Source organism: Triturus cristatus, chromosome 10 (assembly GCF_964204655.1).
Source record: "Triturus cristatus chromosome 10, aTriCri1.1, whole genome shotgun sequence".
Classification (NCBI taxonomy): Eukaryota; Metazoa; Chordata; class Amphibia; order Caudata; family Salamandridae; genus Triturus; species Triturus cristatus.
This window is the reverse complement of record NC_140593.1, coordinates 854,524,834-854,545,136: the sequence shown is the minus strand read 5'-3', so window position 1 is coordinate 854,545,136 and position 20,303 is coordinate 854,524,834. Positions and strand designations below refer to the sequence as shown.

General features: G+C 47.0%; 14 non-coding genes across 14 annotated transcripts; all 14 read left to right on the top strand.

The window, feature by feature from the left end:
* Nucleotides 1-701: 701 nt before the first annotated feature.
* Nucleotides 702-813, top strand: TRNAL-CAA (transfer RNA leucine (anticodon CAA)). Its single transcript has 2 exons — nt 702-739; nt 768-813. It is a non-coding gene; the product is annotated as a tRNA-Leu (tRNA).
* Nucleotides 814-2,721: 1,908 nt separating this feature from the next.
* Nucleotides 2,722-2,793, top strand: TRNAP-AGG (transfer RNA proline (anticodon AGG)). Its single transcript has one exon. It is a non-coding gene; the product is annotated as a tRNA-Pro (tRNA).
* Nucleotides 2,794-5,046: 2,253 nt separating this feature from the next.
* Nucleotides 5,047-5,119, top strand: TRNAV-UAC (transfer RNA valine (anticodon UAC)). Its single transcript has one exon. It is a non-coding gene; the product is annotated as a tRNA-Val (tRNA).
* Nucleotides 5,120-6,380: 1,261 nt separating this feature from the next.
* On the top strand, nt 6,381-6,492 carry TRNAL-CAA (transfer RNA leucine (anticodon CAA)). The gene is made up of 2 exons: nt 6,381-6,418; nt 6,447-6,492. It is a non-coding gene; the product is annotated as a tRNA-Leu (tRNA).
* A 937-nt stretch (nt 6,493-7,429) lies between these two features.
* Nucleotides 7,430-7,501, top strand: TRNAP-CGG (transfer RNA proline (anticodon CGG)). Its single transcript has one exon. It is a non-coding gene; the product is annotated as a tRNA-Pro (tRNA).
* A 385-nt stretch (nt 7,502-7,886) lies between these two features.
* TRNAV-UAC (transfer RNA valine (anticodon UAC)) lies at nt 7,887-7,959 on the top strand. Its single transcript has one exon. It is a non-coding gene; the product is annotated as a tRNA-Val (tRNA).
* Nucleotides 7,960-9,220: 1,261 nt separating this feature from the next.
* Nucleotides 9,221-9,332, top strand: TRNAL-CAA (transfer RNA leucine (anticodon CAA)). Its single transcript has 2 exons — nt 9,221-9,258; nt 9,287-9,332. It is a non-coding gene; the product is annotated as a tRNA-Leu (tRNA).
* Nucleotides 9,333-11,240: 1,908 nt separating this feature from the next.
* On the top strand, nt 11,241-11,312 carry TRNAP-AGG (transfer RNA proline (anticodon AGG)). The gene has a single exon. It is a non-coding gene; the product is annotated as a tRNA-Pro (tRNA).
* Nucleotides 11,313-11,698: 386 nt separating this feature from the next.
* On the top strand, nt 11,699-11,771 carry TRNAV-AAC (transfer RNA valine (anticodon AAC)). The gene has a single exon. It is a non-coding gene; the product is annotated as a tRNA-Val (tRNA).
* A 2,308-nt stretch (nt 11,772-14,079) lies between these two features.
* TRNAP-AGG (transfer RNA proline (anticodon AGG)) lies at nt 14,080-14,151 on the top strand. The gene has a single exon. It is a non-coding gene; the product is annotated as a tRNA-Pro (tRNA).
* A 2,253-nt stretch (nt 14,152-16,404) lies between these two features.
* On the top strand, nt 16,405-16,477 carry TRNAV-UAC (transfer RNA valine (anticodon UAC)). Its single transcript has one exon. It is a non-coding gene; the product is annotated as a tRNA-Val (tRNA).
* A 1,260-nt stretch (nt 16,478-17,737) lies between these two features.
* TRNAL-CAA (transfer RNA leucine (anticodon CAA)) lies at nt 17,738-17,849 on the top strand. The gene is made up of 2 exons: nt 17,738-17,775; nt 17,804-17,849. It is a non-coding gene; the product is annotated as a tRNA-Leu (tRNA).
* Nucleotides 17,850-18,786: 937 nt separating this feature from the next.
* On the top strand, nt 18,787-18,858 carry TRNAP-CGG (transfer RNA proline (anticodon CGG)). Its single transcript has one exon. It is a non-coding gene; the product is annotated as a tRNA-Pro (tRNA).
* A 385-nt stretch (nt 18,859-19,243) lies between these two features.
* TRNAV-UAC (transfer RNA valine (anticodon UAC)) lies at nt 19,244-19,316 on the top strand. The gene has a single exon. It is a non-coding gene; the product is annotated as a tRNA-Val (tRNA).
* Nucleotides 19,317-20,303: the final 987 nt, after the last annotated feature.

Genomic DNA, 20,303 nt, shown 5'->3' with positions numbered 1-20,303 from the left:
TGACTATTTCCCATTACACTCGCCGCATTGTTGCACAAAATATTTTGAACCTCATAAGAAACATGGATCACCATGCTTTTTCTGCCTTCATGCTTAGTCTGTGTGTCCCCCAGGTGATGCTTTCCCAAGCTGTACTTGCTGGCATTTAGGCATCAGATATGTGTCTGTCGATGCCTGCATAAGTCAATTTTTAATACGTCTAATTGCAAGCATGTTGGCTGATATCTCTGCAGTTTTCACACTTGCTCCTCGCTTTCTGAGTGGCTGCTGATACAGCAGAATAGAAGTAGAGAGAATCCTTGAGAGGAACCTTGCTCTAACAGTAAAACACAGCAAGTGAGTTTCTGTAGTGTAGTGGTCATCACGTTCGCCTAACACGCGAAAAGTCCCTGGTTCGAGACCGGGCAGAAACACTGTGCATGAGCTGCTTTTATGTGCACCCTCTAAAACCTTATTATCTCAATGCAAGCTTAAGAAGAGGCGGTCCTTGAACCCAGCGACCCGTGGGAAACTTCCTATACTTTTGCAAGACGAAACAAAGTAATCCGCATCCATCAGTGGTCGCTCTTGTGCCTAGCTTTTTTTTTGTCATGCCATGTTGTATTGTGGGGTCTTTACACTTGTGACATTGCTGTGAACGTTGTAAGTGCAAACATTGGCAGGTGCAGTCAGAAGAGTCAGATCTGTGCACACCCAGGGCTGTCAGGATGGCCGAGTGGTCTAAGGCGCCAGACTCAAGAGAGCTTGATCTTCAGTGCAACTGAGACTTCTGGTCTCCTCATGGAGGCGTGGGTTCAAATCCCACTTCTGACAGGTTTCTTTTACACCCTTAAATCGTCCTGTTTTTTGCAGTGCATTCCCCACACACCACAATCTTTGCACGGACCTGTAACATATGACGAGAAATCCACCAACGATCAGGCTGGGCCCTCAATCACAATTCCATGTATTCCTGGAAGGGACACCTCAGGCACACCTTCTGTTAAATTTGCACTCCATCACACAAACTGCCGTGCTGGTTTCTCATTAAGCAGTTGATCCCATCTTTGTTGTGAGGCTCTCCTGCCACCTTTTGGGCGGAGAAGGCACTGTCCCTGCAACAACACAGGCAGACATGTTCAACAGGGCTTCCTGGTTATGTGGGAGGAGCAGATTGTCATTGGTCCCCCCTTGCGAATTTTAATTTACATAAGGAAGACAGAGAGGTATCTGGGAGTAGGCAGTACACACGGACATTGAACTCTATCTTGTGATTTGCAGCCAATTCTAGATTGAGGCAGGAGGAAAGGAGGTGACTTGCCCAAAAATGACCATCCTGGGAATTCAGCCACCCTGGGGCTCCCAGGTTAGTGTTTCAGTCCTGCGAGCCACTCATATAAATCTCGCCTGATCGAGCCTGATCGAGCACTGAGTGAGCGTGTTTGAATCCAAGAATCAAATGCCTCTGTCTTAGGAGCAAGAATTGGCAGGCCCTCCCTTGCATCTGGGGTGGAAGTCTATGGGGCAAGTGTCCAGGACTTGCAGAGGAGTACAAGTGCCAGAAAGTGCCTGCAGTTCTCATCAGCGCCTTTTTTCTGCTCTCTGGCAGCTAGGATATCGACTGATCCCTTCCTTGCAAGAGTGAAAAAAACAACACCTTGAGAGAAAACATGACTTTGTGTGGTTCACATAGAGAGAGAGCAGCCAAATAGCCCTGCTTTGTTTCTGAAATACGCATCAGAAATTGCTTAAAATGCCGACTGGGGAATCAGGCTTGTTGGTCTAGGGCTATGATTCTCGCTTCGGGTGCGAGAGGTCCCGGGTTCAAATCCCGGACAAGCCCATGCTGTGGAATTATTTTTAGGCTGCTTATTATATAGGGCCATTTCTTCTTTTCAATGCTATAAGACGCCGTGTATGGTGATAAAGTTCCTTTCCCTCTACGCTATTTCCCACTTTTGGCGTATAGAATTTCAGTGCCGGACTTCTTTGCAACTGCTTTTCTGGGGTGGACCATCAGTGTAGGAAAATTAAATGCAAAGTGTTTTTCTAGTGTGGTTTCAGGTATGGTTTTAAAATCGCCTTTTGGAATAAAAGTGGTCCTCGTTCCTTTCTTCCAAAGAAAGAGATCAGGTAAGGAGGGTCCAACTTTGAGCTTCATGGACATTGGCCCTTGGTCTGTGCATTCCAGCCCACTACATGCCAAGAAGATTCCTGCAAGCGTGTCTGTTTCTGTAGTGTAGTGGTTATCACGTTCGCTTTACACGCGAAAGGTCCCTGGTTCAAGACAGGGCAGAAACAGCAGCTTTCTGTTTTTCACACAGTTTGCATTTACTCTCTCAACTTATAGGAAAGCTGAGATAATGGAAGCTGTCTATCCCTCACCAGCGTGATGTACTGTGCTCCAGGGGCATCAGTGACAGCTCAAAAAGAGAAGTGACGATAGTTTGCGCTATTCGTTTGCACGTCCTTGTGTACTGAAGGTTGGGCCTACTTCATGAAAGCAAGGCATGAGAGCAGAAATGGTTTTATTGACCTCACCGAGAGCATACACCTAGAACAAACAAAATGTCTGAAGGATAGAGGCATTTTCATTTCTTGTTCGATGACGGCCATGGAAAAGACAGCAACCATATTGCAGAAGAGAGCAGCATGTGCAGTTGCTTGCTTTGGGTGAAGCATTCACTAACTCGCTGCCAATAACCCCCGGAGCCGGTGCGAAAAGCGACTCTTGTGTGCCTCGGCTTGTTGGTCTAGGGGTATGATTCTCGCTTAGGGTGCGAGAGGTCCCGGGTTCAAATCCCGGACGAGCCCTTTTTCAGAGGTAAACATACGAATCCTACTCAAAACTCACAATGCCTGACTATTTCTCATTACACTCGCCGCATTGTTGCACAAAATATTTTGAACCTCATCAGAAACATGGATCACCATGCTTTTTCTGCCTTCATGCTTAGTCTGTGTGTGTCCCAGGTGATGCTTTCCCAAGCTGTACTTGCTGGCATTTAGGCATCAGATATTTGTCTGTCGATGCCTGCATAAGTCAATTTTTAATACGTCTAATTGCAAGCATGTTGGCTGATATCTCTGCAGTTTTCACACTTGCTCCTCGCTTTCTGAGTGGCTGCTGATACAGCAGAATAGAAGTAGAGAGAATCCTTGAGAGGAACCTTGCTCTAACAGTAAAACACAGCAAGTGAGTTTCTGTAGTGTAGTGGTCATCACGTTTGCCTAACACGCGAAAGGTCCCCGGTTTGAGACCGGGCAGAAACACTGTGCATGAGCTGCTTTTATGTGCACTCTCTAAAACCTTATTATCTCAATGCAAGCTTAAGAAGAGGCGGTCTTTGAACCCAGCGAGCCGTGGGAAACTTCCTTTACTTTTGCAAGACGAAACAAAGTAATCCGCATCCATCAGTGGTCGCTCTTGTGCCTAGCTTTTTTTTTGTCATGCCATGTTGTATTGTGGGGTCTTTACACTTGTGACATTGCTGTGAACGTTGTAAGTGCAAACATTGGCAGGTGCAGTCAGAAGAGTCAGATCTGTGCACACCCAGGGCTGTCAGGATGGGCGAGTGGTCTAAGGCGCCAGACTCAAGAGAGCTTGATCTTCAGTGCAACTGAGACTTCTGGTCTCCTCATGGAGGCGTGGGTTCAAATCCCACTTCTGACAGGTTTCTTTTACACCCTTAAATCGTCCTGTTTTTTGCAGTGCATTCCCCACACACCACAATCTTTGCACGGACCTGTAACATATGACGAGAAATCCACCAACGATCAGGCTGGGCCCTCAATCACAATTCCATGTATTCCTGGAAGGGACACCTCAGGCACACCTTCTGTTAAATTTGCACTCCATCACACAAACTGCCGTGCTGGTTTCTCATTAAGCAGTTGATCCCATCTTTGTTGTGAGGCTCTCCTGCCACCTTTTGGGCGGAGAAGGCACTGTCCCTGCAACAACACAGGCAGACATGTTCAACAGGGCTTCCTGGTTATGTGGGAGGAGCAGATTGTCATTGGTCCCCACTTGCGAATTTTAATTTACATAAGGAAGACAGAGAGGTAGCTGGGAGTAGGCAGTACACACGGACATTGAACTCTATCTTGTGATTTGCAGCCAATTCTAGATTGAGGCAGGAGGAAAGGAGGTGACTTGCCCAAAAATGGCCATCCTGGGAATTCAGCCACCCTGGGGCTCCCAGGTTAGTGTTTCAGTCCTGCGAGCCACTCATATAAATCTCGCCTGATCGAGCCTGATCGAGCGCTGAGTGAGCGTGTTTGAATCCAAGAATCAAATGCCTCTGTCTTAGGAGCAAGAATTGGAAGGCCCTCCCTTGCATCTGGGGTGGAAGTCTATGGGGCAAGTGTCCAGGACTTGCAGAGGAGTACAAGTGCCAGAAAGTGCCTGCAGTTCTCATCAGCGCCTTTTTTCTGCTCTCTGGCAGCTAGGATATCGACTGATCCCTTCCTTGCAAGAGTGAAAAAAACAACACCTTGAGAGAAAACATGACTTTGTGTGGTTCACATAGAGAGAGAGCAGCCAAATAGCCCTGCTTTGTTTCTGAAAGACGCATCAGAAATTGCTTAAAATGCCGACTGGGGAATCAGGCTCGTTGGTCTAGGGGTATGATTCTCGCTTCGGGTGCGAGAGGTCCCATGTTCAAATCCCGGACGAGCCCATGCTGTGGAATTATTTTTAGGCTGATTATTATATAGGGCCATTTCTTCTTTTCAATGCTATAAGACGCCGTGTATGGTGATAAAGTTCCTTTCCCTCTATGCTATTTCCCACTTTTGGCGTATAGAATTTCAGTGCCGGACTTCTTTGCAACTGCTTTTCTGGGGTGGACCATCAGTGTAGGAAAATTAAATGCAAAGTGTTTTTCTAGTGTGGTTTCAGGTATGGTTTTAAAATCGCCTTTTGGAATAAAAGTGGTCCTCGTTCCTTTCTTCCAAAGAAAGAGATCGGGTAAGGAGGGTCCAACTTTGAGCTTCATGGACATTGGCCCTTGGTCTGTGCATTCCAGCCCACTACATGTCAAGAAGATTCCTGCAAGCGTGTCTGTTTCTGTAGTGTAGTGGTTATCACGTTCGCTTTACACGCGAAAGGTCCCTGGTTCGAGACCGGGCAGAAACAGCAGCTTTCTGTTTTTCACACAGTTTGCATTTACTCTCTCGACTTATAGGAAAGCTGAGATAATGGAAGCTGTCTATCCCTCACCAGAGTGACGTACTGTGCTCCAGGGGCATCAGTGACAGCTCAAAAAGAGAAGTGACGATAGTTTGCGCTATTCGTTTGCACGTCCTTGTGTACTGAAGGTTGGGCCTACTTCATGAAAGCAAGGCATGAGAGCAGAAATGGTTTTATTGACCTCACCGAGAGCATACACCTAGAACAAACAAAATGTCTGAAGGATAGAGGCATTTTCATTTCTTGTTCGATGACGGCCATGGAAAAGACAGCAACCATATTGCAGAAGAGAGCAACATGTGCAGTTGCTTGCTTTGGGTGAAGCATTCACTAACTCGCTGCCAATAACCCCCGGAGCCGGAGCGAAAGGCGACTCTTGTGTGCCTCGGCTCGTTTGTCTAGGGGTATGATTCTCGCTTAGGGTGCGAGAGGTCCCGGGTTCAAATCCCGGACGAGCCCTTTTTCAGAGGTAAACATACGAATCCTACTCAAAACTCACAATGCCTGACTATTTCTCATTACACCTCGCCGCATTGTTGCACAAAATATTTTGAACCTCATAAGAAACATGGATCACCATGCTTTTTCTGCCTTCATGCTTAGTCTGTGTGTGTCCCAGGTGATACTTTCCCAAGCTGTACTTGCTGGCATTTAGGCATCAGATATTTGTCTGTCGATGCCTGCATAAGTCAATTTTTAATACGTCTAATTGCAAGCATGTTGGCTGATATCTCTGCAGTTTTCACACTTGCTCCTCGCTTTCTGAGTGGCTGCTGATACAGCAGAATAGAAGTAGAGAGAATCCTTGAGAGGAACCTTGCTCTAACAGTAAATCACAACAAGTGAGTTTCTGTAGTGTAGTGGTCATCACGTTCGCCTAACACGCGAAAGGTCCCCGCTTCGAGACCGGGCAGAAACACTGTGCATGAGCTGCTTTTATGTGCACCCTCTAAAACCTTATTATCTCAATGCAAGCTTAAGAAGAGGCGGTCCTTGAACCCAGCGACCCGTGGGAAACTTCCTTTACTTTTGCAAGACGAAACAAAGTAATCCGCATCCATCAGTGGTCGCTCTTGTGCCTAGCTTTTTTTTTGTCATGCCATGTTGTATTGTGGGGTCTTTACACTTGTGACATTGCTGTGAAACTTGTAAGTGCAAACATTGGCAGGTGCAGTCAGAAGAGTCAGATCTGTGCACACCCAGGGCTGTCAGGATGGCCGAGTGGTCTAAGGCGCCAGACTCAAGAGAGCTTGATCTTCAGTGCAACTGAGACTTCTGGTCTCCTCATGGAGGCGTGGGTTCAAATCCCACTTCTGACAGGTTTCTTTTACACCCTTAAATCGTCCTGTTTTTTGCAGTGCATTCCCCACACACCACAATCTTTGCACGGACCTGTAACATATGACGAGAAATCCACCAACGATCAGGCTGGGCCCTCAATCACAATTCCATGTATTCCTGGAAGGGATACCTCGGGCACACCTTCCGTTAAATTTGCACTCCATCACACAAACTGCCGTGCTGGTTTCTCATTAAGCAGTTGATCCCATCTTTGTTGTGAGGCTCTCCTGCCACCTTTTGGGCGGAGAAGGCACTGTCCCTGCAACAACACAGGCAGACATGTTCAACAGGGCTTCCTGGTTATGTGGGAGGAGCAGATTGTCATTGGTCCCCCCTTGCGAATTTTAATTTACATAAGGAAGACAGAGAGGTAGCTGGGAGTAGGCAGTACACACGGACATTGAACTCTATCTTGTGATTTGCAGCCAATTCTAGATTGAGGCAGGAGGAAAGGAGGTGACTTGCCCAAAAATGGCCATCCTGGGAATTCAGCCACCCTGGGGCTCCCAGGTTAGTGTTTCAGTCCTGCGAGCCACTCATATAAATCTCGCCTGATCGAGCCTGATCGAGCGCTGAGTGAGCGTGTTTGAATCCAAGAATCAAATGCCTCTGTCTTAGGAGCAAGAATTGGCAGGCCCTCCCTTGCATCTGGGGTGGAAGTCTATGGGGCAAGTGTCCAGGACTTGCAGAGGAGTACAAGTGCCAGAAAGTGCCTGCAGTTCTCATCAGCGCCTTTTTTCTGCTCTCTGGCAGCTAGGATATCGACTGATCCCTTCCTTGCAAGAGTGAAAAAAACAACACCTTGAGAGAAAACATGACTTTGTGTGGTTCACATAGAGAGAGAGCAGCCAAATAGCCCTGCTTTGTTTCTGAAAGACGTATCAGAAATTGCTTAAAATGACGACTGGAGAATCAGGCTCGTTGGTCTAGGGGTATGATTCTCGCTTCGGGTGCGAGAGGTCCCGGGTTCAAATCCCGGACGAGCCCATGCTGTGGAATTATTTTTAGGCTGCTTATTATATAGGGCCATTTCTTCTTTTCAATGCTATAAGACGCCGTGTATGGTGAGAAAGTTCCTTTCCCTCTATGCTATTTCCCACTTTTGGCGTATAGAATTTCAGTGCCGGACTTCTTTGCAACTGCTTTTCTGGGGTGGACCATCAGTGTAGGAAAATTAAATGCAAAGTGTTTTTCTAGTGTGGTTTCAGGTATGGTTTTAAAATCGCCTTTTGGAATAAAAGTGGTCCTCGTTCCTTTCTTCCAAAGAAAGAGATCGGGTAAGGAGGGTCCAACTTTGAGCTTCATGGACATTGGCCCTTGGTCTGTGCATTCCAGCCCACTACATGCCAAGAAGATTCCTGCAAACGTGTCTGTTTCTGTAGTGTAGTGGTTATCACGTTCGCTTTACACGCGAAAGGTCCCTGGTTCGAGACCGGGCAGAAACGGCAGCTTTCTGTTTTTCACACAGTTTGCATTTACTCTCTCAACTTATAGGAAAGCTGAGATAATGGAAGCTGTCTATCCCTCACCAGCGTGACGTACTGTGCTCCGGGGGCATCAGTGACAGCTCAAAAAGAGAAGTGACGATAGATTGCGCTATTCGTTTGCACGTCCTTGTGTACTGAAGGTTGGGCCTACTTCATGAAAGCAAGGCATGAGAGCAGAAATGGTTTTATTGACCTCACCGAGAGCATACACCTAGAACAAACAAAATGTCTGAAGGATAGAGGCATTTTCATTTCTTGTTCGATGACGGCCATGGAAAAGACAGCAACCATATTGCAGAAGAGAGCAGCATGTGCAGTTGCTTGCTTTGGGTGAAGCATTCACTAACTCGCTGCCAATAACCCCCGGAGCCGGTGCGAAAAGCGACTCTTGTGTGCCTCGGCTCGTTTGTCTAGGGGTATGATTCTCGCTTAGGGTGCGAGAGGTCCCGGGTTCAAATCCCGGACGAGCCCTTTTTCAGAGGTAAACATACGAATCCTACTCAAAACTCACAATGCCTGACTATTTCTCATTACACCTCGCCGCATTGTTGCACAAAATATTTTGAACCTCATAAGAAACATGGATCACCATGCTTTTTCTGCCTTCATGCTTAGTCTGTGTGTGTCCCAGGTGATACTTTCCCAAGCTGTACTTGCTGGCATTTAGGCATCAGATATTTGTCTGTCGATGCCTGCATAAGTCAATTTTTAATACGTCTAATTGCAAGCATGTTGGCTGATATCTCTGCAGTTTTCACACTTGCTCCTCGCTTTCTGAGTGGCTGCTGATACAGCAGAATAGAAGTAGAGAGAATCCTTGAGAGGAACCTTGCTCTAACAGTAAAACACAGCAAGTGAGTTTCTGTAGTGTAGTGGTCATCACGTTCGCCTAACACGCAAAAGGTCCCCGGTTCGAGACCGGGCAGAAACACTGTGCATGAGCTGCTTTTATGTGCACCCTCTAAAACCTTAGTATCTCAATGCAAGCTTAAGAAGAGGCGGTCCTTGAACCCAGCGAGCCGTGGGAAACTTCCTTTACTTTTGCATGACGAAACAAAGTAATCCGCATCCATCAGTGGTCGCTCTTGTGCCTAGCTTTTTTTTTGTCATGCCATGTTGTATTGTGGGGTCTTTACACTTGTGACATTGCTGTGAACGTTGTAAGTGCAAACATTGGCAGGTGCAGTCAGAAGAGTCAGATCTGTGCACACCCAGGGCTGTCAGGATGGCCGAGTGGTGTAAGGCGCCAGACTCAAGAGAGCTTTATCTTCAGTGCAACTGAGACTTCTGGTCTCCTCATGGAGGCGTGGGTTCAAATCCCACTTCTGACAGGTTTCTTTTACACCCTTAAATCGTCCTGTTTTTTGCAGTGCATTCCCCACACACCACAATCTTTGCACGGACCTGTAACATATGACGAGAAATCCACCAACGATCAGGCTGGGCCCTCAATCACAATTCCATGTATTTCTGGAAGGGATACCTCAGGCACACCTTCCGTTAAATTTGCACTTCATCACACAAACTGCCGTGCTGGTTTCTCATTAAGCAGTTGATCTCATCTTTGTTGTGAGGCTCTCCTGCCACCTTTTGGGCGGAGAAGGCACTGTCCCTGCAACAACACAGGCAGACATGTTCAACAGGGCTTCCTGGTTATGTGGGAGGAGCAGATTGTCATTGGTCCCCCCTTGCGAATTTTAATTTACATAAGGAAGACAGAGAGGTAGCTGGGAGTAGGCAGTACACACGGACATTGAACTCTATCTTGTGATTTGCAGCCAATTCTAGATTGAGGCAGGAGGAAAGGAGGTGACTTGCCCAAAAATGGCCATCCTGGGAATTCAGCCACCCTGGGGCTCCCAGGTTAGTGTTTCAGTCCTGAGAGCCACTCATATAAATCTCGCCTGATCGAGCCTGATCGAGCGCTGAGTGAGCGTGTTTGAATCCAAGAATCAAATGCCTCTGTCTTAGGAGCAAGAATTGGCAGGCCCTCCCTTGCATCTGGGGTGGAAGTCTATGGGGCAAGTGTCCAGGACTTGCAGAGGAGTACAAGTGCCAAAAAGTGCCTGCAGTTCTCATCAGCGCCTTTTTTCTGCTCTCTGGCAGCTAGGATATCGACTGATCCCTTCCTTGCAAGAGTGAAAAAAACAACACCTTGAGAGAAAACATGACTTTGTGTGGTTCACATAGAGAGAGAGCAGCCAAATAGCCCTGCTTTGTTTCTGAAAGACGCATCAGAAATTGCTTAAAATGCCGACTGGGGAATCAGGCTCGTTGGTCTAGGGTTATGATTCTCGCTTCGGGTGCGAGAGGTCCCGGGTTCAAATCCCGGACGAGCCCATGCTGTGGAATTATTTTTAGGCTGCTTATTATATAGGGCCATTTCTTCTTTTCAATGCTATAAGACGCCGTGTATGGTGAGAAAGTTCCTTTCCCTCTATGCTATTTCCCACTTTTGGCGTATAGAATTTCAGTGCCGGACTTCTTTGCAACTGCTTTTCTGGGGTGGACCATCAGTGTAGGAAAATTAAATGCAAAGTGTTTTTCTAGTGTGGTTTCATGTATGGTTTTAAAATCGCCTTTTGGAATAAAAGTGGTCCTCGTTCCTTTCTTCCAAAGAAAGAGATCGGGTAAGGAGGGTCCAACTTTGAGCTTCATGGACATTGGCCCTTGGTCTGTGCATTCCAGCCCACTACATGCCAAGAAGATTCCTGCAAGCGTGTCTGTTTCTGTAGTGTAGTGGTTATCACGTTCGCTTTACACGCGAAAGGTCCCTGGTTCGAGACTGGGCAGAAACAGCAGCTTTCTGTTTTTCACACAGTTTGCATTTACTCTCTCAACTTATAGGAAAGCTGAGATAATGGAAGCTGTCTATCCCTCACCAGCGTGACGTACTGTGCTCCAGGGGCATCAGTGACAGCTCAAAAAGAGAAGTGACGATAGTTTGCGCTATTCGTTTGCACGTCCTTGTGTACTGAAGGTTGGGCCTACTTCATGAAAGCAAGGCATGAGAGCAGAAATGGTTTTATTGACCTCACCGAGAGCATACACCTAGAACAAACAAAATGTCTGAAGGATAGAGGCATTTTCATTTCTTGTTCGATGACGGCCATGGAAAAGACAGCAACCATATTGCAGAAGAGAGCAACATGTGCAGTTGCTTGCTTTGGGTGAAGCATTCACTAACTCGCTGCCAATAACCCCCGGAGCCGGTGCGAAAGGCGACTCTTGTGTGCCTCGGCTCGTTGGTCTAGGGGTATGATTCTCGCTTAGGGTGCGAGAGGTCCCGGGTTCAAATCCCGGACGAGCCCTTTTTCAGAGGTAAACATACGAATCCTACTCAAAACTCACAATGCCTGACTATTTCTCATTACACTCGCCGCATTGTTGCACAAAATATTTTGAACCTCATAAGAAACATGGATCACCATGCTTTTTCTGCCTTCATGCTTAGTCTGTGTGTGTCCCAGGTGATGCTTTCCCAAGCTTTACTTGCTGCCATTTAGGCATCAGATATTTGTCTGTTGATGCCTGCATAAGTCAATTTTTAATACGTCTAATTGCAAGCATGTTGGCTGATATCTCTGCAGTTTTCACACTTGCTCCTCGCTTTCTGAGTGGCTGCTGATACAGCAGAATAGAAGTAGAGAGAATCCTTGAGAGGAACCTTGCTCTAACAGTAAAACACAACAAGTGAGCTTCTGTAGTGTAGTGGTCATCACGTTCGCCTAACACGCGAAAGGTCCCCGGTTCGAGACCGGGCAGAAACACTGTGCATGAGCTGCTTTTATGTGCACCCTCTAAAACCTTATTATCTCAATGCAAGCTTAAGAAGAGGCGGTCCTTGAACCCAGCGAGCCGTGGGAAACTTCCTATACTTTTGCAAGACGAAACAAAGTAATCCGCATCCATCAGTGGTCGCTCTTGTGCCTAGCTTTTTTTTTGTCATGCCATGTTGTATTGTGGGGTCTTTACACTTGTGACATTGCTGTGAACGTTGTAAGTGCAAACATTGGCAGGTGCAGTCAGAAGAGTCAGATCTGTGCACACCCAGGGCTGTCAGGATGGCCGAGTGGTCTAAGGCGCCAGACTCAAGAGAGCTTGATCTTCAGTGCAACTGAGACTTCTGGTCTCCTCATGGAGGTGTGGGTTCAAATCCCACTTCTGACAGGTTTCTTTTACACCCTTAAATCGTCCTGTTTTTTGCAGTGCATTCCCCACACACCACAATCTTTGCACGGACCTGTAACATATGACGAGAAATCCACCAACGATCAGGCTGGGCCCTCAATCACAATTCCATGTATTCCTGGAAGGGACACCTCAGGCACACCTTCTGTTAAATTTGCACTCCATCACACAAACTGCCGTGCTGGTTTCTCATTAAGCAGTTGATCCCATCTTTGTTGTGAGGCTCTCCTGCCACCTTTTGGGCGGAGAAGGCACTGTCCCTGCAACAACACAGGCAGACATGTTCAACAGGGCTTCCTGGTTATGTGGGAGGAGCAGATTGTCATTGGTCCCCCCTTGCGAATTTTAATTTACATAAGGAAGACAGAGAGGTATCTGGGAGTAGGCAGTACACACGGACATTGAACTCTATCTTGTGATTTGCAGCCAATTCTAGATTGAGGCAGGAGGAAAGGAGGTGACTTGCCCAAAAATGACCATCCTGGGAATTCAGCCACCCTGGGGCTCCCAGGTTAGTGTTTCAGTCCTGCGAGCCACTCATATAAATCTCGCCTGATCGAGCCTGATCGAGCACTGAGTGAGCGTGTTTGAATCCAAGAATCAAATGCCTCTGTCTTAGGAGCAAGAATTGGCAGGCCCTCCCTTGCATCTGGGGTGGAAGTCTATGGGGCAAGTGTCCAGGACTTGCAGAGGAGTACAAGTGCCAGAAAGTGCCTGCAGTTCTCATCAGCGCCTTTTTTCTGCTCTCTGGCAGCTAGGATATCGACTGATCCCTTCCTTGCAAGAGTGAAAAAAACAACACCTTGAGAGAAAACATGACTTTGTGTGGTTCACATAGAGAGAGAGCAGCCAAATAGCCCTGCTTTGTTTCTGAAATACGCATCAGAAATTGCTTAAAATGCCGACTGGGGAATCAGGCTTGTTGGTCTAGGGCTATGATTCTCGCTTCGGGTGCGAGAGGTCCCGGGTTCAAATCCCGGACAAGCCCATGCTGTGGAATTATTTTTAGGCTGCTTATTATATAGGGCCATTTCTTCTTTTCAATGCTATAAGACGCCGTGTATGGTGATAAAGTTCCTTTCCCTCTACGCTATTTCCCACTTTTGGCGTATAGAATTTCAGTGCCGGACTTCTTTGCAACTGCTTTTCTGGGGTGGACCATCAGTGTAGGAAAATTAAATGCAAAGTGTTTTTCTAGTGTGGTTTCAGGTATGGTTTTAAAATCGCCTTTTGGAATAAAAGTGGTCCTCGTTCCTTTCTTCCAAAGAAAGAGATCAGGTAAGGAGGGTCCAACTTTGAGCTTCATGGACATTGGCCCTTGGTCTGTGCATTCCAGCCCACTACATGCCAAGAAGATTCCTGCAAGCGTGTCTGTTTCTGTAGTGTAGTGGTTATCACGTTCGCTTTACACGCGAAAGGTCCCTGGTTCAAGACAGGGCAGAAACAGCAGCTTTCTGTTTTTCACACAGTTTGCATTTACTCTCTCAACTTATAGGAAAGCTGAGATAATGGAAGCTGTCTATCCCTCACCAGCGTGATGTACTGTGCTCCAGGGGCATCAGTGACAGCTCAAAAAGAGAAGTGACGATAGTTTGCGCTATTCGTTTGCACGTCCTTGTGTACTGAAGGTTGGGCCTACTTCATGAAAGCAAGGCATGAGAGCAGAAATGGTTTTATTGACCTCACCGAGAGCATACACCTAGAACAAACAAAATGTCTGAAGGATAGAGGCATTTTCATTTCTTGTTCGATGACGGCCATGGAAAAGACAGCAACCATATTGCAGAAGAGAGCAGCATGTGCAGTTGCTTGCTTTGGGTGAAGCATTCACTAACTCGCTGCCAATAACCCCCGGAGCCGGTGCGAAAAGCGACTCTTGTGTGCCTCGGCTTGTTGGTCTAGGGGTATGATTCTCGCTTAGGGTGCGAGAGGTCCCGGGTTCAAATCCCGGACGAGCCCTTTTTCAGAGGTAAACATACGAATCCTACTCAAAACTCACAATGCCTGACTATTTCTCATTACACTCGCCGCATTGTTGCACAAAATATTTTGAACCTCATCAGAAACATGGATCACCATGCTTTTTCTGCCTTCATGCTTAGTCTGTGTGTGTCCCAGGTGATGCTTTCCCAAGCTGTACTTGCTGGCATTTAGGCATCAGATATTTGTCTGTCGATGCCTGCATAAGTCAATTTTTAATACGTCTAATTGCAAGCATGTTGGCTGATATCTCTGCAGTTTTCACACTTGCTCCTCGCTTTCTGAGTGGCTGCTGATACAGCAGAATAGAAGTAGAGAGAATCCTTGAGAGGAACCTTGCTCTAACAGTAAAACACAGCAAGTGAGTTTCTGTAGTGTAGTGGTCATCACGTTTGCCTAACACGCGAAAGGTCCCCGGTTTGAGACCGGGCAGAAACACTGTGCATGAGCTGCTTTTATGTGCACTCTCTAAAACCTTATTATCTCAATGCAAGCTTAAGAAGAGGCGGTCTTTGAACCCAGCGAGCCGTGGGAAACTTCCTTTACTTTTGCAAGACGAAACAAAGTAATCCGCATCCATCAGTGGTCGCTCTTGTGCCTAGCTTTTTTTTTGTCATGCCATGTTGTATTGTGGGGTCTTTACACTTGTGACATTGCTGTGAACGTTGTAAGTGCAAACATTGGCAGGTGCAGTCAGAAGAGTCAGATCTGTGCACACCCAGGGCTGTCAGGATGGGCGAGTGGTCTAAGGCGCCAGACTCAAGAGAGCTTGATCTTCAGTGCAACTGAGACTTCTGGTCTCCTCATGGAGGCGTGGGTTCAAATCCCACTTCTGACAGGTTTCTTTTACACCCTTAAATCGTCCTGTTTTTTGCAGTGCATTCCCCACACACCACAATCTTTGCACGGACCTGTAACATATGACGAGAAATCCACCAACGATCAGGCTGGGCCCTCAATCACAATTCCATGTATTCCTGGAAGGGACACCTCAGGCACACCTTCTGTTAAATTTGCACTCCATCACACAAACTGCCGTGCTGGTTTCTCATTAAGCAGTTGATCCCATCTTTGTTGTGAGGCTCTCCTGCCACCTTTTGGGCGGAGAAGGCACTGTCCCTGCAACAACACAGGCAGACATGTTCAACAGGGCTTCCTGGTTATGTGGGAGGAGCAGATTGTCATTGGTCCCCACTTGCGAATTTTAATTTACATAAGGAAGACAGAGAGGTAGCTGGGAGTAGGCAGTACACACGGACATTGAACTCTATCTTGTGATTTGCAGCCAATTCTAGATTGAGGCAGGAGGAAAGGAGGTGACTTGCCCAAAAATGGCCATCCTGGGAATTCAGCCACCCTGGGGCTCCCAGGTTAGTGTTTCAGTCCTGCGAGCCACTCATATAAATCTCGCCTGATCGAGCCTGATCGAGCGCTGAGTGAGCGTGTTTGAATCCAAGAATCAAATGCCTCTGTCTTAGGAGCAAGAATTGGAAGGCCCTCCCTTGCATCTGGGGTGGAAGTCTATGGGGCAAGTGTCCAGGACTTGCAGAGGAGTACAAGTGCCAGAAAGTGCCTGCAGTTCTCATCAGCGCCTTTTTTCTGCTCTCTGGCAGCTAGGATATCGACTGATCCCTTCCTTGCAAGAGTGAAAAAAACAACACCTTGAGAGAAAACATGACTTTGTGTGGTTCACATAGAGAGAGAGCAGCCAAATAGCCCTGCTTTGTTTCTGAAAGACGCATCAGAAATTGCTTAAAATGCCGACTGGGGAATCAGGCTCGTTGGTCTAGGGGTATGATTCTCGCTTCGGGTGCGAGAGGTCCCATGTTCAAATCCCGGACGAGCCCATGCTGTGGAATTATTTTTAGGCTGATTATTATATAGGGCCATTTCTTCTTTTCAATGCTATAAGACGCCGTGTATGGTGATAAAGTTCCTTTCCCTCTATGCTATTTCCCACTTTTGGCGTATAGAATTTCAGTGCCGGACTTCTTTGCAACTGCTTTTCTGGGGTGGACCATCAGTGTAGGAAAATTAAATGCAAAGTGTTTTTCTAGTGTGGTTTCAGGTATGGTTTTAAAATCGCCTTTTGGAATAAAAGTGGTCCTCGTTCCTTTCTTCCAAAGAAAGAGATCGGGTAAGGAGGGTCCAACTTTGAGCTTCATGGACATTGGCCCTTGGTCTGTGCATTCCAGCCCACTACATGTCAAGAAGATTCCTGCAAGCGTGTCTGTTTCTGTAGTGTAGTGGTTATCACGTTCGCTTTACACGCGAAAGGTCCCTGGTTCGAGACCGGGCAGAAACAGCAGCTTTCTGTTTTTCACACAGTTTGCATTTACTCTCTCGACTTATAGGAAAGCTGAGATAATGGAAGCTGTCTATCCCTCACCAGAGTGACGTACTGTGCTCCAGGGGCATCAGTGACAGCTCAAAAAGAGAAGTGACGATAGTTTGCGCTATTCGTTTGCACGTCCTTGTGTACTGAAGGTTGGGCCTACTTCATGAAAGCAAGGCATGAGAGCAGAAATGGTTTTATTGACCTCACCGAGAGCATACACCTAGAACAAACAAAATGTCTGAAGGATAGAGGCATTTTCATTTCTTGTTCGATGACGGCCATGGAAAAGACAGCAACCATATTGCAGAAGAGAGCAACATGTGCAGTTGCTTGCTTTGGGTGAAGCATTCACTAACTCGCTGCCAATAACCCCCGGAGCCGGAGCGAAAGGCGACTCTTGTGTGCCTCGGCTCGTTGGTCTAGGGGTATGATTCACGCTTAGGGTGCGAGAGGTCCCGGGTTCAAATCCCGGACGAGCCCTTTTTCAGAGGTAAACATACGAATCCTACTCAAAACTCACAATGCCTGACTATTTCTCATTACACTCGCCGCATTGTTGCACAAAATATTTTGAACCTCATAAGAAACATGGATCACCATGCTTTTTCTGCCTTCATGCTTAGTCTGTGTGTGTCCCAGGTGATGCTTTCCCAAGCTGTACTTGCTGGCATTTAGGCATCAGATATTTGTCTGTCGATGCCTGCATAAGTCAATTTTTAATACGTCTAATTGCAAGCATGTTGGCTGATATCTCTGCAGTTTTCACACTTGCTCCTCGCTTTCTGAGTGGCTGCTGATACAGCAGAATAGAAGTAGAGAGAATCCTTGAGAGGAACCTTGCTCTAACAGTAAATCACAACAAGTGAGTTTCTGTAGTGTAGTGGTCATCACGTTCGCCTAACACGCGAAAGGTCCCCGCTTCGAGACCGGGCAGAAACACTGTGCATGAGCTGCTTTTATGTGCACCCTCTAAAACCTTATTATCTCAATGCAAGCTTAAGAAGAGGCGGTCCTTGAACCCAGCGACCCGTGGGAAACTTCCTTTACTTTTGCAAGACGAAACAAAGTAATCCGCATCCATCAGTGGTCGCTCTTGTGCCTAGCTTTTTTTTTGTCATGCCATGTTGTATTGTGGGGTCTTTACACTTGTGACATTGCTGTGAAACTTGTAAGTGCAAACATTGGCAGGTGCAGTCAGAAGAGTCAGATCTGTGCACACCCAGGGCTGTCAGGATGGCCGAGTGGTCTAAGGCGCCAGACTCAAGAGAGCTTGATCTTCAGTGCAACTGAGACTTCTGGTCTCCTCATGGAGGCGTGGGTTCAAATCCCACTTCTGACAGGTTTCTTTTACACCCTTAAATCGTCCTGTTTTTTGCAGTGCATTCCCCACACACCACAATCTTTGCACGGACCTGTAACATATGACGAGAAATCCACCAACGATCAGGCTGGGCCCTCAATCACAATTCCATGTATTCCTGGAAGGGATACCTCGGGCACACCTTCCGTTAAATTTGCACTCCATCACACAAACTGCCGTGCTGGTTTCTCATTAAGCAGTTGATCCCATCTTTGTTGTGAGGCTCTCCTGCCACCTTTTGGGCGGAGAAGGCACTGTCCCTGCAACAACACAGGCAGACATGTTCAACAGGGCTTCCTGGTTATGTGGGAGGAGCAGATTGTCATTGGTCCCCCCTTGCGAATTTTAATTTACATAAGGAAGACAGAGAGGTAGCTGGGAGTAGGCAGTACACACGGACATTGAACTCTATCTTGTGATTTGCAGCCAATTCTAGATTGAGGCAGGAGGAAAGGAGGTGACTTGCCCAAAAATGGCCATCCTGGGAATTCAGCCACCCTGGGGCTCCCAGGTTAGTGTTTCAGTCCTGCGAGCCACTCATATAAATCTCGCCTGATCGAGCCTGATCGAGCGCTGAGTGAGCGTGTTTGAATCCAAGAATCAAATGCCTCTGTCTTAGGAGCAAGAATTGGCAGGCCCTCCCTTGCATCTGGGGTGGAAGTCTATGGGGCAAGTGTCCAGGACTTGCAGAGGAGTACAAGTGCCAGAAAGTGCCTGCAGTTCTCATCAGCGCCTTTTTTCTGCTCTCTGGCAGCTAGGATATCGACTGATCCCTTCCTTGCAAGAGTGAAAAAAACAACACCTTGAGAGAAAACATGACTTTGTGTGGTTCACATAGAGAGAGAGCAGCCAAATAGCCCTGCTTTGTTTCTGAAAGACGTATCAGAAATTGCTTAAAATGACGACTGGAGAATCAGGCTCGTTGGTCTAGGGGTATGATTCTCGCTTCGGGTGCGAGAGGTCCCGGGTTCAAATCCCGGACGAGCCCATGCTGTGGAATTATTTTTAGGCTGCTTATTATATAGGGCCATTTCTTCTTTTCAATGCTATAAGACGCCGTGTATGGTGAGAAAGTTCCTTTCCCTCTATGCTATTTCCCACTTTTGGCGTATAGAATTTCAGTGCCGGACTTCTTTGCAACTGCTTTTCTGGGGTGGACCATCAGTGTAGGAAAATTAAATGCAAAGTGTTTTTCTAGTGTGGTTTCAGGTATGGTTTTAAAATCGCCTTTTGGAATAAAAGTGGTCCTCGTTCCTTTCTTCCAAAGAAAGAGATCGGGTAAGGAGGGTCCAACTTTGAGCTTCATGGACATTGGCCCTTGGTCTGTGCATTCCAGCCCACTACATGCCAAGAAGATTCCTGCAAACGTGTCTGTTTCTGTAGTGTAGTGGTTATCACGTTCGCTTTACACGCGAAAGGTCCCTGGTTCGAGACCGGGCAGAAACAGCAGCTTTCTGTTTTTCACACAGTTTGCATTTACTCTCTCAACTTATAGGAAAGCTGAGATAATGGAAGCTGTCTATCCCTCACCAGCGTGACGTACTGTGCTCCGGGGGCATCAGTGACAGCTCAAAAAGAGAAGTGACGATAGATTGCGCTATTCGTTTGCACGTCCTTGTGTACTGAAGGTTGGGCCTACTTCATGAAAGCAAGGCATGAGAGCAGAAATGGTTTTATTGACCTCACCGAGAGCATACACCTAGAACAAACAAAATGTCTGAAGGATAGAGGCATTTTCATTTCTTGTTCGATGACGGCCATGGAAAAGACAGCAACCATATTGCAGAAGAGAGCAGCATGTGCAGTTGCTTGCTTTGGGTGAAGCATTCACTAACTCGCTGCCAATAACCCCCGGAGCCGGTGCGAAAAGCGACTCTTGTGTGCCTCGGCTCGTTTGTCTAGGGGTATGATTCTCGCTTAGGGTGCGAGAGGTCCCGGGTTCAAATCCCGGACGAGCCCTTTTTCAGAGGTAAACATACGAATCCTACTCAAAACTCACAATGCCTGACTATTTCTCATTACACCTCGCCGCATTGTTGCACAAAATATTTTGAACCTCATAAGAAACATGGATCACCATGCTTTTTCTGCCTTCATGCTTAGTCTGTGTGTGTCCCAGGTGATACTTTCCCAAGCTGTACTTGCTGGCATTTAGGCATCAGATATTTGTCTGTCGATGCCTGCATAAGTCAATTTTTAATACGTCTAATTGCAAGCATGTTGGCTGATATCTCTGCAGTTTTCACACTTGCTCCTCGCTTTCTGAGTGGCTGCTGATACAGCAGAATAGAAGTAGAGAGAATCCTTGAGAGGAACCTTGCTCTAACAGTAAAACACAGCAAGTGAGTTTCTGTAGTGTAGTGGTCATCACGTTCGCCTAACACGCAAAAGGTCCCCGGTTCGAGACCGGGCAGAAACACTGTGCATGAGCTG